This window comes from Pleurodeles waltl, chromosome 2_1 (assembly GCF_031143425.1).
Source record: "Pleurodeles waltl isolate 20211129_DDA chromosome 2_1, aPleWal1.hap1.20221129, whole genome shotgun sequence".
Lineage (NCBI taxonomy): Eukaryota > Metazoa > Chordata > Amphibia > Caudata > Salamandridae > Pleurodeles > Pleurodeles waltl.
This window is the reverse complement of record NC_090438.1, coordinates 807020824-807039875: the sequence shown is the minus strand read 5'-3', so window position 1 is coordinate 807039875 and position 19052 is coordinate 807020824.

The window sequence follows — 19052 nt, the reverse complement described above, 5'->3', positions numbered from 1 at the left end:
GACAATTTAGTGGCGACCATTTCAGAAATAGCCCTAAACACCCTAAAAGATAATGTTCCGATATCGAGAGCCAGTTCTGTGTGCTGAAGAAGAAGCTGCACATTATTAAGAAGCTCAGCAATAAAAGGGCGTCGCTCCTTTCTGAAAGGAAACTGGTCAGTCAGGAGGCTTCATAGGTTCGCTGTTGGGTATAGCTATAACCTTAATAACAGGTCTCCTGTCAAGGACCTGATGGAGCACTCCCAAAAAATGTACCTTGTGCCTTATGCCTTGCCATCAGCTGGAACAGTTGGGCCCCTCGACCGCAGACGTTTGGGACATTCGCAGAAACGAGACACAACTTCTTGATGCTGAGATCAAAACAATTTTGAACCAAACGGATTTAAAACCACACGGCAAAGCGGGGCTTTACTCAGGAGCACTTCAAAACTTTTTACAGTATTACAAGCAACTGAATGCTGAAAAAAACAAACTAACTGTATGCACCCTCCGAGGAACAGCCGGCAGCTGACCCAGTAGCGCCTCAAGACCAAGGACCATCACCCACCATGGACGTCTTTGTCGTAGACCTTTTAAAAAATATAAGTCAGAAGTACAGGGGTGCTGCTCAAATGTTACTCAGTAAAATGGCTGCTACTAAAGATTTGACCTCTTGGAACGACAGGGGTGAATTCGTTTACAAAGGACAGCCAGTTGCTGGATCACACATGTACGATTTGGTCAGAGGTTTCACGCACATTAAAACCCTATCGACACAAGACGCTCCTAGAGGTTGGGAGTAGTTCCTAAGCACCGCTGCAGAACTCAGTATTCCCTCCATGATCATTGGTAACGCCGAACATCGGCGAAGGCTTGAAAGTTTGAAAGATCCCACCCCTGGAGTTTTTACCAGGGGTCTCCTCAGCTAACACTGTCTAGGAGCATTGACGCTCTACAACTGGCGCCTCAAAAGAGACTGTTCAAAATGAACACAGTTACCGGTCTAATGTAATCCCAAAATTTGAACCATTGTACAGTATTGTTAAAAGGTTCACATGTTGAAAGATTTTTACTTCATTTATTTTTTAACCCTTGTACATGTTTGTGGTGAAAACTGTTTCTAATAAACACTTTTAACATTTCATCAGTAGTCCGACATCTTTTTTTTTTTTTTTTAAATGGTTTTAAAATGTGTGGTGGGGGAATAAAAATGCATAGTCTGTTTTCATGTTACAATGTTTTTTATTTTAGACAGCCATCAGTACAATAGTGGCTTTACATAGCCTTACACTTTTGACATACACCATATTCTGTTTTAACAATGCTCGACATGGGCCTAGTCTTTTCATTCACATATTTCATAACAATACCATTATTGTTTACTAGATCAGCAGAATACAGACATAAAACATTTATAAACGTTATACCCTCAGACATTTTACTAACGAAATATATACAATGTTCCCCACATGTGGTGGCTAGAGAATCCTGTACAAGCAGTTTGTTATACACAACAGTGGGTGATGCATTTTTTACGTATTTGAATATTGGGTTTGTATAAATGTCATGCTGGGGGAACTCTGCTAAACTGTCAAACACTATAACCTTGTCTACATCGAGAAACAATGCTGCCCAGTGTGTACCACCCTTGTAATGCGGGTCAGTGTTAAAGACTAGGGTGCGGGGTCTTTCAGGGCCTATCTTTTTAGGTAGCCCATCGCTCGGAAATACACCTAAAAAGTATTTCTTAGCGTATCTATGCCTACTTAAGAAGTCACGTATCTCAGTAGTGTCCATTTTACAAGCTTTTAATGATAGTCAAACATAAGTTGTCGGGCGTGATTGACCTGGATAACGCTGTTGAATACCGAGAATACAACCATATTCACATTGGTAGCCAACGCCTGTGTAAAACGTATTTCAGCTTTTAGATTTCCGTTTTTGATCAAGTTGTAGTGGTCACCATCTTCCATATCAGGCATCAGGTCGAATGCAAACAACGTATAGCCAGCCCCATACCCCTCTCTTGAAACAACGACTGCTGAGTCCCACAGATGTTTCTCCGTTATCGAGACCAGTCCAAGATATTGCCTGACAAAATTGGATGTTCCAAAACTCAGAGTGAATGGTTTTGTAGGGATAACAGCGCCCTCGTGGACCAAAGCGGCGTAGTTGATATCATAGTGTTTGAAGTTGAAAGGGTTTGAGGTATAGAGTCCACTAAAAGCTGTATTGTCCACAAACCCAATGATGATGAGTTTGGGTAATTGGCCCAGAAATAGATTCTGCTGTTGCGTTAATCTAATACTGGCGGGGATGCTGAATATCTTCTGAGAAGCAATCTTTCAAGGGCGTACGTTGCATTTGATAGTTGTAAAGCTTCAGCATGGGCCAGTCTGACACTCGGTGACACTTTCACTCTCTAAACAAACAGACTCGCTGACAATATAACCAGTTTATACTGTTCCGCATTGCCGCTGATGAGACAGAATGCGTCCTTGTTGCGGTTTAGTTTGATCTTAAGATCTATAACGTTGATTAAAAGCTTTTCTTGGAAGAAAAGGTCTGAATGTATTTGTCCCAGGAGATCAAATTGCCTACTGCCAGCTGCGAAGCTGGCTCTTTTTTTAAAACCAGCGCTGGAGCCGTCCAACGCCGCATCCTCAAAATGCGCTTCAGTATCTTTGTAGAAGAGTTCTGCTGAAAGTTGTGTGTCCAGGGCTTCGCAACTGTAATTTAGAATACTCTCTATGTAGGCGTACATGTTATCACTCTGCAAGGACGAGTCGATCGCCCAGGTTAATGTCCACTTGATTAAACATGGTTGCGATGGAGTAGGCGATCGGCGCCACTTTAGCATCATCCTCGATCTTGGTGCCGTTCGCTTTGGTTATTTTACATACGAGGTGTAACAGGGTGCTGTTGAGATCCAGATACATATCCGTTGACCCCGATACATAAAACTCTATTGGTGCCAGAGGTGTCAGAGGGCTAGAGGTGATACTTCTATGAAAAAAATGTTCTCGATGCTGGTCTGTGCAGGTTTAAGAGAACACAGATCTAGCTCTGATTTGGCACATTCACCTGAGGCACAGTGTCCGAAGGCCATGATAGCGCCTTTAAAAAATATTTGCACTAGAACGCAGTCTCTTCTTCTTCTTGGAAGATCTCCTCCATCTTACGACTCTTCTTTTGTGTGGGCCTTTTGAAGAAGTTCTCTGGTTTTTATAGGGCATTGGCGGGCCCCTATGCCTCGAAGCCCTTCGCTTCCTTTTAACACCAGCGCGCGCCTTGTACAACAACCCTCCTCCTTCCTGGGGTTGTTTGTTCATGCGCTCTGCGACAGCTGACGTTACAGAGCCCACAACGTCATGGGCTATGTTCGTGGCAGCGGTTTTAAGATACGGTTTTGCAATTTCGTATCCCTGTCTCAAGAACGGCATGGCTCTTCTAAACAAACTTTGAAAGAAGCCTGCCAATCCGGCATCGTACATAATGTGGACCCCTTGAAAGTAGGGCGGTGGTCCCCCAAAACCGGCCTGAACTCTATAATAATCCCTGTACATCGAGGGATCCCCGTACGTTTTCATAATGACCATTGCAATTGCATAATAGTCACCATCATGTCGCAGCCTTAAATGAAGCTTGACAATAACTTTCGCGTATTTAAAGGCCACCGGCTCTGATTGATCGTCGTAGATCATGATGGTTATAGTGTCAAAATGTTTTTAGGAAATTGCCACATAGTCGGGTTTGTGATGTTGTGTATTAACCATCATGTTATTTTCCCCCTTCACAGGGACCCATCTCAACAACGGCGAATAACTGTTCCCTATCCTCTGAGGTTCTACGATGTCGCTATACACGTAGAGTGTATAAAATCTGCCGTTAATATCACGGCAAGTAGGGCCTGGATCCACTTGTCTTTTCACATTTTGTACAGTCCTTAAAACCCTTTGTAATTTAACGGAACAGTTAAACACTGCCCGAAGCTCCGGGGCTTTAAAAAACACTTTTCTTCTAACGTTATCCGACACCAGATGTATATTCGCATACGCTTCAATGCTTTCTATAGATTTGTTGATTGCGTCGACCACCGAGGAAACGGTTGGGTAATAGCCATGAGGAAATCCCACATAGATGCTCAGAGGGTCCTGCTCACGCTTTATAATAAATTTAGCATTGTGCTTTGTAAATGTATTCCACGCTCGAGGATATTGTATCTCCGTTAGGGCCACCTCCCAGGGCCCTTTCACGTCCACTGGTTTCGCCAGTTTCACCGTATAATTAGAAATCTGATTGGTGGGGAACATGCCCTTCGAAGCATTGGACGGCAGCGTAATATAAAAAGGTGAGTTCTCCATCACCCGTCAACACAGAAAAGTATGGGGTTCACCAATGATATGGAGCTAAAGTCACGAGAAATTATCTGTGGGCTCCTAGACCTCGCTGGGTGTCAAAAAACTGGAGTGTGGGTGCTGTGGGGGGTGAGGGGGTATTTCCTTTACGGACTAGGTGGTCTCACACACTATATAGTGTCATGCTTCATCATTTCACCACCTAGCCCCACCCAGGTAGGACAGTGCTACCTGGGCGGACTCAACCTCACCGTTAAAGGAACAGGAGGGAGTGCGTAAATATATTTTTATCTGGAGTTAGTGGGATCCAGCTAAGCTAAGGGAAGATAAAAACACCTAGGTAGTTACCAGTGTGTGATCTACACTTTTAATAGTGGTGTCTGCTGGTGTATTAAAAACAAGGATGGGACACCTCGGTGAGAGTAAGGACTCACTGGGTCGCCTATCTAAAAATTGGCCGACATGTTTCTGCCCTCTACTATGAGCCAAGGAAGGTCTGGGGGCATTCTTCAGGGCCTAGGATCCCTTAACATCATGCAAAGTGCAGATAGACAATCCACCCGTCATAAGGGGGGGAAGACGATTTTAACAAATGAAAGGGCCTACCTGTGGCAAGGAACTACCTTGCGAAGGCCCCAACATATAAGGCTACTGGCCTCAGATTCCAGGAGGGGGAGTGTCCCCTTATAGTCACACTATCGTGAAAGGAGACGCTTGCTGTACGCCTAAACCGACCCCTCGCTGGACCGCTCCTCAAGCGCACAAATAACTTTTCGTGACTTTAGCTCCATATCATTGGTGAACCCCATACTTTCCTGTGTTGACTGGCTTTAGATATAGGGAGCTAGTATGGGTTGATTCCTACCAAATACATGTTTCTAATCACCCTTAACTCTCCGGTTGTGTTACGAGTTCTCCATCGCGGTACTTACAGCGCAACCTCACACCCCATGCAGTGAGCTGTCCAAAACCCAACTGTTAAATTTCTCGGGTCACCCCCGCCATTTGACCAACGCCTGTCTCTTAGCTCCGATGCCTTTCCTTCTCAGAACCGTTTCAACCCTGTTCGGATCGTAGGGCACATTTTGTAACTCTTCTGTGTAAAAACACCCGCTACCTCTTCCCCAGCGTAGTCCTTCAACTTGTAAATATATACCCCTTCTTTAAGCTCCACACTTTCCACTATGAATATCTCATTGCTGAATGTCTGTTGGTAGCCTTTGGTGAAGACACCCTTCAACTTTGAAATCCTGACATGATCCCCTTCTTTTAAAACCGGTTTCTTGACCCTTGATGCCAGACGACTGCCATAAACGGTTCTCCATACCATTAACGAATTATCAGCTGATACCACCTCGGAGGCCATTTTGATTGTTCTATAGTAATTGGCGTTATAAACATCTATAAAAGCCTGTAGAACATTCATGTATCTGTAGGTATTGTTGGCTGTGAAATATCGCCACATCTTTGATTTTAAAGTTCTGTTAAAATGCTCTACAACTGCCGCTTTTACCTCTGTGTGTGTGTTACAAAATGCTGAACAGCATGCTTCTTTAATAATTTCTGGAAAGGTTTGTTTAAAAATTCCTTTACGGCGTCTGTTTGTATTTTTTGAGGTACTCAACCTCTCGCAAAGATGTCTTCAAAGGCGGCAGTGACGATGTTACCACTTTTATTGTTTAACGCCTCTGCATAGGCATACTTGGACAATACGTCTATGACTGTTAATATATACATCACACCGTTGTTATGTTTTGCTAGATCTTGAAGACTGATTATGTCCGCCTGCCACTGATAATCTAGCTGCACGCCAACAACTGTGGCCCTCGTCTTAAAACGTCTCCTGGCTGGCTTGTGGAGTGAATACGCCTCTTCCCCCGCTAACCATGTCTTCACCTTTGATCGGAATAAAGACTTGTTTTCAACTCAAGTCCTTCTAAATAGAGCTTCGGTGCTGCCAAAGCTTCCAGCCCCACGTGCATCATAAAGCCTCCTTAAAGCACCCCCGTCATGCTGTCACACACAGCAACCAAGAAATGAAAGACATTTGTTTTGTGCAAGCTCATTTTATTAAACATAAAAGACTGCTGGACACCTTGAGGTCTTATGACGGCGTATACATAGCATGACACATTACACATATTACTCAAAGTTGTTCCTTTTACCAGGTCTCAGCAGTATAAGCTTTGATATTTTTATAGCTATACTCTCAATAGCTCTAGACATGACCTCCCGCTCCCCCGCCTATAACTCTGGACGCTCAGGATACTGACAGCATTAAGCAGTTCATACAGTTCTATTTCGGACAGTAGAGGACCTTTATTTGTGAAATAATCTTCAGTCATGAGCTCCAAAGCACTGTGTAGTCAGTGGTGAAAGTCTTAACTCACACGTCCAGTCTTGGGCCGCGCTCCAGTATTTATCCGATGCGGGTAGCCACGCATTGATACACCAGTTGGCGATACACTCAGGACTGTTGCACTGCAGCGCAGCCGCTGGTTCCGTAATGTTCAGATAGCGCAGAGTCACAGGGTGTATTTCAGCTATTCTCTCTCTAACCAGCACATATATCAATCTCCCGATACAGATGTAGCCTGGGTTTAACTCATAGACATCTTGCCCCGCGGCACACTGATTCGCGTACTAAAAGTGAGTCCCTATGGAGCGTTAAGTAACACCGTTATGGTCTGTTATCCATGACCTCTGTTTTTATTTATTTATTTTTTTAAAACAACTTTCGGTGGACTAAAGACGTAATTCTTCTAATTTTTATAATAAACATCACACATACGTCTTTCAATGACCCTTTCTATCAAACTTTTGTCAAAATAGGTACATAACCCCTGCATGCACTCCAGGTTTGAGCAGGGCTCAGAAGTGTATCGGATCTCATTGACAGTTTGTATTGCTACATACACTACGTGCATGCGGCAGCACTACGTGCAAGGTAAACAGTGGTGCAGAGTGTGGACCATTGGCCTCTGCTTTCATTGGCCTTCGCTTCCATTTTGGTTCACGACTCCATTTTGTCGAGTCTGGTTCGGTGCGTAAGGCACTGTTCTGTGTTTTTCCACAAGCTTCGGCAAGCTGAAGGGTGGGGTGTTTTTCTGCTCAACTTCGCTCCATCTGCCTGGTACGAAGGGCGCTATTTACATTCCACGAGCTATCAGTTAGAACAACAGGGGGATGCGCCTGTACACAAGGAGGAATGCAAGCTTCACCTTGGAGTCCTCTCCTGGGAACTTGGCCCGTTCTGAGGAGACGTCTCGAAGGGTGAACAAGGTACCGCCGATTGCACAATTTGTAAAGGAGGGGGTCTTTTTCTAGAAAAGACTCCTGGGCGTTAGTAAATACTATAAAAGTTGGGGGCCTGGATGGGCTGGTTTAGGAACTCTCTTCTGGGTTGGACGCAACGGCAGGAGGACTGATTGTCCCGAACAGAGGCTCCCTGTGTCAGCTGATTTGGGTTCCCCAGCTTTGTGTACGGCGGAGGGATGCAGACGCTCTTTTCGGTGAAGCTTTTCAATTTTTTAAGTGTATTGTGTGTGCGCGCGTAATGTGTACTTATTCTTGCAGTCATTTTCATGCTATTGAGCATTGAAGTATATTGTGTGTGCGCGCGTAATATGCACTTACTCTTGCAGTCATTTTCATGCTATTGAGCATTGAGGTATATTGTGTGTGCTCGTATTATATGCACTTACTCTTGCAATTATTCACAGAGTGCTTATATCTTTATCATTATTCTCATGTTATTCTCCTGATGTATATATATATATATTAGTGTGGTTTAGTTTTGCTAGCTGAGAACTTGCCCCTTAAATAAACTTGATTATTCTACTTACGAAGGTGTTTGAGAGTGATTGCTTTACATTGTGCCTTAAAATATCCTGAAGTGCATAGTTTTGATATTCTGAAGAGTAAAGCAGCACAAATTGGCGTAGTCGTTTGCAGGATTCGAAAAAAAAAAAAAGGGAAAATGCTTAATAAGATCAAAGCGAGCTCAAAAGCGGGTTCTCAGGTAGCAAATCCAGACATAGAGATACCGGGGTGGGAAACCGCTCCGTATAAACTATTAGCTCAGGAATGGTCACGTTGTGCTGGTTTGTGTGAAAATTGGAATGCGTGTATGTTAAATGTGGAACCTGAAGATCTTCTCATTTGTTTACGGAAAGTTTCGATTGACAAGGGAAGGGAGGTTTGTGCGTTGGGGAGGCGAGGCTGGATCTTGCTTTCTGCGTACCGAAAGTTGTATGAAAAATGTTTACAGTTACAAAAAGACCACGAGCAGCTGGAGAAGGAGTTAGTGGAAGCCCGAAATTCCTCTACCATGCTAGCTTGTCAAAATAAATTATTAAGTGATAAGTTGGAAATGTACCAACTGGTTGCAGAGAGAACGGCTGTTAGCGTAGCTAAATATAAACACAAGAAACGAAGAGGGAAAGTTAATAAAAAGAAGGTGCATTTAGCTATCTCTCAGGCAGGATTAGCCTTTGACCCTGAATTTTGGGATGGAAACATCTGGGATACATCTGATTTTTCAGATGGGTCCGGGGGCGATGACTGCCAAGATGTTAGACAGGAGAAGACAGAGCGCAGGAATGTTGTCCGTGCGCAGCCCATATATCGGCGAAAGTTACAGCATAGCCCAGCTAATCCTGGAGGGGTGATGTTGGATGCCCTGGAGGATTATACACAGCAAGAACTAAGTGATGTGATAGACAGATTTCGACAGAGGTCTGGGGAAACATTGCTTACGTGGTTGGTGCGGGTGCACAATATGGGGGGCCAGGGGGTCCAATTGGATCACGGCGACGCCCCGAGGCTTTGTATGTTAAGTACAGACCCGGTTATTCAAAATGAGTTTAGAACCTATCCAGGGAATGGTCCCATGACCAATTTGTTAGAGCTAGCGGCGCAAGGGTGTGCTCAGAAGTATCCGACAGAGTCAGACTGGCCGCCTAATGATAAACCTTGGTATACTTTGAGAGATGCAGTACAGAGATTGAAGGAAGAAGGGATGAAAACAGCTATCTTTATGGGTAATGCCCATGATTTGATGAATGGAATTTTAAGTGTGTCTGTGCGAAACCGGCTGATTAGGGCCGCTCCTCCTGCATATAAGCATGTCATCATGACTTTGTTAATTAATCAGACGGGTAACCCATTGTCTCAGGTGGTAGAAGCGGTGCGTGAGTTAAGTGATTTAGGAGAATGGGCTAAGCCAGAGAGGAATTCACGGTCTGAGAATCGTACTGATAACAACAGGGTGACAAGGCGAGACATGTTTCAGGCCTTGATGCGAGATGGGGTGACCAGGAATGAAATTGATGGGATAAGCACCAAGGACATGTGGGAAATGTACCGCAAACGCGGTTTGGATAAAAAGGAGGGGAGTAGGAAAGGGAACAAGAAGGATAACAAAGTGGTGAACCAGAGAAAGGCAGGAGGGGAGGAGCGTGAGGGTGAAAAGGGAGAGAGAGGGAGAAAACCCCACAGTAGAGAGAGATCCCCAGAGGACGGAAATTGGGAGGAAGAGCACCGAAGCGCAGGGGGAACCCGGAGCAGGGAGAGAGACCGGGAACTGACAGGTTCTGGGAAAACTCGAGGAAGAGAGTGGGAGAGGGAGCTGGTAAGCTCAGAGAGGTTGCGAAGCAGAGACAGGGAGGAGGAGTTCCCTGAGAATTACCGCAAACTGTATCCGGATTTGACTTGGGCAGACTCTGATGTGCGCAGAGTGAAAATAGATTAGGAAACAGGCCAAACTCCGGTGCAGGGATGGGCTCGCAAAGATAACAGACCTCATGTCAAAGTAGAAATTTATTGGAAACGTGGAAATGTTCAAAAAGTTCGAGCCCTCGTTGACACCGGAGCGGAGGCCACCTTGATTCATGGCAATCCAAGAAAATTCAGGGGACAGTACTTTACCATTACGGGATTGGGCGGAAAAGAAACCCCGGCAGTGCAGATAGTGGTTCCCATGAAAATAGGGGCACTTCCAAAGAGAGAATACACTGTCCTGATTGTGCCCATTCCCGAATACATTATTGGAATTGACATTTTGAAAGGGATGACCCTACATTTGGAAGATGGATGTTATCAATTTGGTTCCAAAAGATTTATATCAATAGCCGCCGCAAGGGTGGGGCTGTTGAAGATTCCTCCGGTAACACTTCCCCAAGCTACTAAAGTGATTCAAATGAAACAGTACAGAATACCGGGAGGACATGAGGAGATTAGCCAGACTATACATGATTTACTAGAGGCCGGGGTAATAGTTCCCATCACCACTGCGTGGAATAATGCCCTCTGGCCTGTTCGTAAAAGTGATAACAGTTGGAGGATTTGCATTGATTATCGCCAATTGAATAAACATACACCTCCTCTGACTGCAGCGGTCCCAGACACCATTACCTTGATTGAGAACATACAGAAACACAGTGGGACTTGGTATGCAACCATTGACATTGCCAATGCCTTCTTTACGATACCAATAGCTACTGAGAGCCAGCCTCAGCTGGCATTCCAATGGGCGGGGCGTCAGTACACCTTCTGTAGATTACCCATGGGGTATTTACATAGCCCCACTATCTGCCACCGGCTGGTGGCAGAGCATTTGGATGAAGTACCAGTGGTTCCTGGAGTGCAAATTTCCCACTATATAGATGACGTGATGATGCAGGGAGAGACGCAAGAACAGGTGCAAATTCAGCTAGACAGGGTGGTGGAACATTTGCAGAATCAAGGGTGGGAGATTAACCCCGAGAAAGTGCAGGGACCGTCTCAGAGCGTGAAATTTTTGGGCATTCAGTGGAATCAGGGACACAGAGAAGTGTTGCCAAAAGTGAAACAAAAGATTAAGGAATTCGCAGTACCGCGAAATCGGAAGGAAGCCCAGAGTTTTATAGGACTATTCGGGTATTGGAGACAACATATACCCCATTTGTCTCAGATTTTGGCCCCATTGTACAAAGTTACACGAAAGAAAAATGCGTTTGAATGGGGAGAGCAGGAGCAGCGCGCGTTTGAATTGGCGAAAGACGCCATTCAGCATGCTTTGGATTTGTGGCCGATTCGAGAGGGAGACATTGAATTGAATGTGACAGTCCAGGGGCAGTATGCCAATTGGAGTTTATGGCAAAAACAAGGAAGAAAGAGGGTGCCCCTGGGATTTTGGACAAAGAAGTTACCTGAGGCAGGAGAGCGGTATACTCCCTTTGAGAAGCAGCTGCTGGCCTGCTATTGGGCCCTGGTTGATACTGAGCAAATTACACTGGGACACAATGTGATTTTAAGGCCTGAAATTCCCATCATGCAGTGGGTGATGAGTTCCCCAAAAACTCATAGAATTGGACATGCGCAAGAAGCCAGCATTATAAAATGGAAATGGTATGTCCAGGACAGGGCACGAGCGGGTCCAAAAGGGACCGCCGTTTTGCATGAGCAGGTAGCGCAGGCTCCAGTGGAGAATTCCGAAATGTTGCATGATGTACCTTCAGTGTGTGAATCCCCAGTAGGGTGGGGCCAGCCGTTCGCAGACTTGTCTGCAGATGACAAAAAACATGTGTGGTTCACAGATGGTTCAGCAAAATATGTTGGAGCGAAAAGGCACTGGAAGGCAGTGTCCTATAATCCTGTTACCAAGAAGCTTTTGACAACTACAGGACAGGGAAAAAGTAGCCAGTATGCAGAGCTTTATGCCGTGTATCAGGCTTTAAAACAGGAGCTACCCGGAAAATGTCACATTTATACAGATTCCTGGTCTACCGCCAATGGGTTAGCTACTTGGCTTCCCACGTGGCATGCACATCAGTACAAAATCCATAACAAAGAGGTATGGGGGAAGGAGTTATGGCAGGAGATCTGGGAAATGTTACCTCAAAGCACCGTGACTGTCTATCATGTGGACGCTCACTGTCCAACTGATTCATTAGACCGATGGTTCAATTGTCTTGCAGACGATCGAGCCAAGATTCAAGAGGCTGAAGTGGAGGCGCAGAGTTCTGATTTGGTGGGAATGGCTAAATGGGCACACCAGAAATGCGGACATCTTGGAGAAAAGGCTACTCACAGGTGGGCTGAGATTAGAGGGATGCATCTTCCCCTAGATTTGATTAAAACAGCGATCATTGAATGTCCCATTTGTCAGCATGCACAGCACAGACCGGTCCCACAGGTGGTGAGAGGCCAGCTAGGTAGAGGTAAATTGCCAGGACAGATTTGGCAGATTGATTACATTGGACCAATGCCAGTGAGCAGAGGGTGTCAGTATGCCTGCACCGTGGTAGACACTTACTCTGGTTATCTCATAGCCTTTCCCTGCAAGCGCGCAACTCAACAGAGCACCCTGAAAACACTAGATCTGTTGATTCTGTACTATGGAGTGCCACTCCAGATTCAAAGTGATAACGCCAGCCACTTCAAGGGCAGACTAGTGCAGGACTATTGTGCACAACGCAATATTGAGTGGATTTTTCACATACCTTACTACCCACAAGCAGCGGGACTGATTGAGAGAATGAATGGGTTGCTGAAAGAACAATTGCGTAAACTGAATGATGGGACACTGAAGGGGTGGAGAGATAATTTGTATGATGCTTTGCAAATTTTGAACAACCGACCCCTTACAAATGCTGAGACACCTCTCATGAGGATGCTCACACCTGCTTTACAGATTAATCCGTTTACAACGAGCAATACCATTATGTATTGGGAAACAGCTCCAGGAGCTTTGGCCCCATATCGAGCCACACCAGAATCTGCAGGACTTGACTTACATGCTTTACACATGCATCGATTGAAACCTAGAGACATCACTCTGATTGAAACTGGGGTGGGAATTCAGATTCCCCCTGAGCATTACGGTCTGATCACCCCTCGATCTGGGCTTGCCTTGAGGGGCATCCAAGTTTTAGGAGGCGTGATAGATGCAGACTACCAAGGCGAGTTGAAAGTCATTCTCTTGAACAGTGGTGACACAGACCTAGTGGTGCAACCTGGTGATCGCGTTGCCCAAATTGTCATTATGCCGGTTTATGGAGGTGTTGTTAAGAAGGGGAGCGCCCCAGCTCTTCTCACTGTGAGAGGCAAAGGAGGGTTCGGATCTACTGACAAGAACCCAGGGGCCAAAGTGTGGATTGAATCCCCAAATAACCCTCCTCAACCCGCTGATGTCATCGCCACTGGACCAGACAATGTCCTGGTAGTTATGCAACCTGGTCAAGACAAATGGGAACATGTTCCAGCTGAAAAATGCTATCTGCGAGAATGATAATACGTGTTTTGTCCTTTGTTCTTTTCAGATCATCCTGTGGAGTGCCTGTGCCATGAGTGTGGTGTATGGAGCCCGTTCGGGAGACTCCACCGGGGAGCGGGAGGGGCTCATAGCCCAAAAATTCAACCGTCAGCCGCAGATGCCAACGCTGCTGCATCAACCGAACAATGTTTGGATTCATCTAGCGCAGGAAGTGCTGAATATATCTCACTTCTGTATGAGTAACATGCAAAGCGTTCAAGATTTGATTACCACTTGTCTAGTGGCAGTGCCCACTCCTGCTGCTGTATTATTACACATCTTTAACAATACAAACCAGGATGGAATGGTGGATGTGAGTGACGTTCGCTCCCATCTGTCACTCTATGAGTACTGCCGTCATTGCCCGGAGGTGGGCAGGCGGTTGTGGAGGAACATGACATCTATACTCACGTTTAACATCTCAAATGGGGATGTGTGCTATTCATTGACCTGTGATCCTATGAAAATAGGTAAATGTGCTCAGCTCAAATTGGAGAAAAGAGACAAAAACTTAACTGCTGCACAACGGACGTTGTGCCACTCACGGACTGACCTAACCTGTTTGAATGTAAATAATTCAATGTTTTGCCAACATGTGGTGCCTGCTGCCAGCCACATTCAAAATGTTAAGTTGCCTAAAGGTTGGCTCTTTTCTTGTGGTAATCTTTCTTTTACTTATATTCCAGCCAATCTAACCGGAGGGCCTTGTGTCTGGTCACGCTTAGGCTTTCTCATGTTATTGGATACTGCTCTACACCCTCGCTATACCAGAGACACTATTCAATTACCTACGGACTGTGATTCTGAAATTTCATTGCTGTCCAAAACAGAATATGTTAGTTTAGCTAGTTCTATCGTAGGGGTGCCAGGACTTGCAGTATATAATACCAGAGTTATTAATAAACTTGCATGTTTAGTAGTCAAGAATATTAACTATACATCAGCTGCCTTAGCTGAGCTGTTATTAGATGTACAGGGAATTAGAAGAGCTGCTTTGCAGAATCGCGCTGCTATTGATTATTTACTGCTTAAACACAACCATGGCTGCAGTGATTTTGAAGGATTATGTTGCTTCAATTTATCCGACCACTCCATATCAATCAACTCCCACATAGAGGCCCTGCATAAGTTGTTGAAGGGGGTGCAGCAGGATGTTGACAAGGGGTGGTGGGATTGGGCTTTTGGATGGCTGCCTAATTTAGGCCAACTGCGTTATATCTTTGGTGTAATCATTATCATAACAGTTATTTTAATTTCATTATGTTGTTGTATTCAGTGTGTGCCTAATCTTCTATCTCAGTTTCGCCCAAGAGCATTGCCATTTCAGCTTATAGGATATACTTAGTTGTAAGTTGGCCAAATGGTCCAAGGGTGGAGATGTATTGCTACATACACTACGTGCATGCGGCAGCACTACGTGCAAGGTAAACAGTGGTGCAGAGTGTGGACCATTGGCCTCTGCTTTCATTGGCCTTCGCTTCCATTTTGGTTCACGACTCCATTTTGTCGAGTCTGGTTCGGTGCGTAAGGCACTGTTCTGTGTTTTTCCACAAGCTTCGGCAAGCTGAAGGGTGGGGTGTTTTTCTGCTCAACTTCGCTCCATCTGCCTGGTACGAAGGGCGCTATTTACATTCCACGAGCTATCAGTTAGAACAACAGGGGGATGCGCCTGTACACAAGGAGGAATGCAAGCTTCACCTTGGAGTCCTCTCCTGGGAACTTGGCCCGTTCTGAGGAGACGTCTCGAAGGGTGAACAAGGTACCGCCGATTGCACAATTTGTAAAGGAGGGGGTCTTTTTCTAGAAAAGACTCCTGGGCGTTAGTAAATACTATAAAAGTTGGGGGCCTGGATGGGCTGGTTTAGGAACTCTCTTCTGGGTTGGACGCAACGCCAGGAGGACTGATTGTCCCGAACAGAGGCTCCCTGTGTCAGCTGATTTGGGTTCCCCAGCTTTGTGTACGGCGGAGGGATGCAGACGCTCTTTTCGGTGAAGCTTTTCAATTTATTAAGTGTATTGTGTGTGCGCGCGTAATGTGTACTTATTCTTGCAGTCATTTTCATGCTATTGAGCATTGAAGTATATTGTGTGTGCGCGCGTAATATGCACTTACTCTTGCAGTCATTTTCATGCTATTGAGCATTGAGGTATATTGTGTGTGCTCGTATTATATGCACTTACTCTTGCAATTATTCACAGAGTGCTTATATCTTTATCATTATTCTCATGTTATTCTCCTGATGTATATATATATATATATTAGTGTGGTTTAGTTTTGCTAGCTGAGAACTTGCCCCTTAAATAAACTTGATTATTCTACTTACGAAGGTGTTTGAGAGTGATTGCTTTACATTGTGCCTTAAAATATCCTGAAGTGCATAGTTTTGATATTCTGAAGAGTAAAGCAGCACACAGTTTCTGTCAAGATCTTAATCATATTGACGTGGACCCCTTTCTTCACAGCTGCCAGCCCATACACCACCCTTAACAACCTATATATCTTGTGCGGCTTTAAATGGCTGCATATGTTCCGAATTGTTCTGGCAGTGTACGACTTGTATAGACAGTTATGAGCCTCCTGCTGTGGCTCGTTAATTTTATGCCCGTAACACAGATTATAATAGTCACGTTTAACATATGTGTTCACAACTGCTGCAGCAAAACGTTTAACAGGCCATATGGTGTCGTAGGGTGCGCCCGGCGTTTCCTTTTCATAATCGGTGCTAATGTAAGTGTTGACACATTTCTTACGCTGCTCTTTGTTCTGGCTTGCAATACTTTCAGACTGTCTGGAACAGCATAAGCAGTAAAAATTTACATTGTTAACCTTTGGCGTAGACCCATCTAGTGCATCTCTTTCTGCAGTTGTTTTCTACGGTTCAAACAGAAAGCAAAAGACATGCTAATAGTTAAAAAAGTATGATAACGATGTATACATGATAACTGTCTATAGAGTTTTTATAAAACCTCAACACTTTCGCCACCCTCAGCGGCGCCTCTGAAATCTTGCAAGTCGCACAGGTCCATTGGTGTACAAGTTACTTCGGATTTTACAGTTGCTGGTTGCATCAGGATGGTCTCTGGATCTGGTCCCTCCTGAAAACCCATGTCTTCATAGATCAGCGAATTTGGCGGTGCTACACCTTCTTCAGCATCTTCAGTGTTGTTGAAGTTGATTGCATCACTTAGTTCATCTTTTGAGCGTTCGCTGTCACTGCTATCAACTTTGATGGGGGATACCAGTTGCGGCAAATCCTTGAGGCTGAGCTTTTCAGCCTTTCCTCATGCAACCCAGTAACGTCGGAACACACATCTTTAGGTGGAGTCTGCTGTGCATTCTCATCCAACACCAACAGTGCTAGGATCCGATAGTATCAATTGATAGTGTTCTGGGCTCCTGAGGCCGTGGCTTTTCTGGCTATCGGATTGTATCTCCTCATATTGCCTAGGCACCCTATTCCAACGCTAGATCACGGTTTGTCATGTTACTCCAACCACCCCTTATATATATTAGGCAGTTCAAAATGGGCGTACGCCTCTACAACCCATAACTATCACATGCTTATCTTGGCTCTAATATGCTGCAGGGTTACACGTGGTGCACTGCTTTTGCACCATTTGACCACCCCCTCTTTTTGGATTAGCCAACAGTGAGGAGGTCTGGCCTGCCCACCCGCCCATTTTGCCACCCTGTGAGGGGACCCCCAAACAGCCACTTGGCCCTGAATGTTTGACATGTCCTCTTAGGCTCTGAAACTGGTTGCACAATACCAAGGCCTTCATTTTACACAGCCCATAGACCAATAACCAGGGGCTAGGACCCTGGCACATGGCTAACACGTGACACCATGAGGTCACAAACCACGTGACACCTCTACAGCTACGTCAGTTCCGGGGCAGGCTCCCAGGGGCACCGGAAGTCCCAGTAACAGAAGTGACGTCACTTCCGGGGTCGGATAACTGTCACTTTACAGTTGATAAGGGAAGGTATCCCCTCCTACTACTGAGGAGGTTTGGGAGGATTGTTTACTTGCTGCTAGGTTTAGGGACTTTGAGGCATTCTGGGACGTGATTAATCATCCTTATTTTTTGATTGATACCAACCCGAAAATGACCTGCCATGTTTTCCCAGAAGACTGGTTGTTGCACTTTTCTAATATTTTTGTGGAAAATTCCCCTAGTTGCCCTTAACACTGCTATCAACACTGCTTCACCGAGTGTGAACGCCCAGCCTTTACTGTGTCTAGTAGAAATCTGCCCTCCCTCTCCGTCAACGTGAATGATGTATCCCTGGCCATTATACACAGTAGCCCTGGCAAGGCTCCTTGCACAATATTCCCTTCTGGGCCCCCCTTTTAGCAAATGTGTCCCGCGCTACAATCCAAGCCGAAATACCCAGCTCATGGAAGAAGTCCATTATTGAGCCCATTTTTAAGAGCAACAGAGGCAATCCAACTTGATACCGCTGGATCTCACTGTTGGGCTCCTCCGTCTAAATCCTCGGCAGGGTGATTCTCCACAAACTGGAGACATGGATTGAGGAGCAGGGCTTCCTCTCTGAAGTCCAATTTGGCTTTTGTCCAGGTGTGAGTATAGTAGAGCAGTCCCTCAGCTTGATCCTTATCACAGGTAATTATGTAAAGTCAATGCCCGGTTCATTACATCAGGCCTTTATGGGCCTTTCCAGTGCATTTGACCTTGTGTACGGGCAGGCTGTGGGGACTTATGGTGAAGGCTGGGGTTGGTACCTGTCTGGTTGATCTATTAAAGCATTTCCATTGGGACACCTGAGACCAGGTGTGCTTCGAGACCAATGGCGAATGTAAGTCTAATTTTTTTAATTCATAAGGGTGTCAGACAGGGGTGCATACGGCCCTCTTGTTCCTTTTTTAGATTAATACTCTCAATACATTTTTGTGCCAAAAAGGAACTGACCTGTTTAAGATTAGGGACTGGTCAGTCCTCATACTCCTTTATATTAATGTCATGCACAGCAAACGGGCTGCAGATCTTGTGGACTCCTTCAATTGTTTTATGGTTGATTTCCATTTAAGGGTTAATGATAACAATTCCTTCATTATGATCTGTGGCCCAATAAATACCCTCTCACGCACATTTACTATTGATGAGAACCCTATTACGAAAGTTCAAAATTTTAATTATTTAGTGATCTTGCTGGATTCAAATTTTAACTGGAATATGGTCCTAGTCCAAAGGGTGCTTCAGATGGGTACAGCTGTTGACGCATTTTTAAAATTTGCTATGAAGCTTAAACAGAAACAGGTTAGAGATTTGATTCCTGTTTACAAAGCTAAATATGTCTTTGTGGATTTTTATGGGGCAAGCGTCTGGGGGCATGCAAATTGTGTCCACCTAAAATTGTTGGAAAATAATTTTTTGACCACATTACTGGCAGTCCC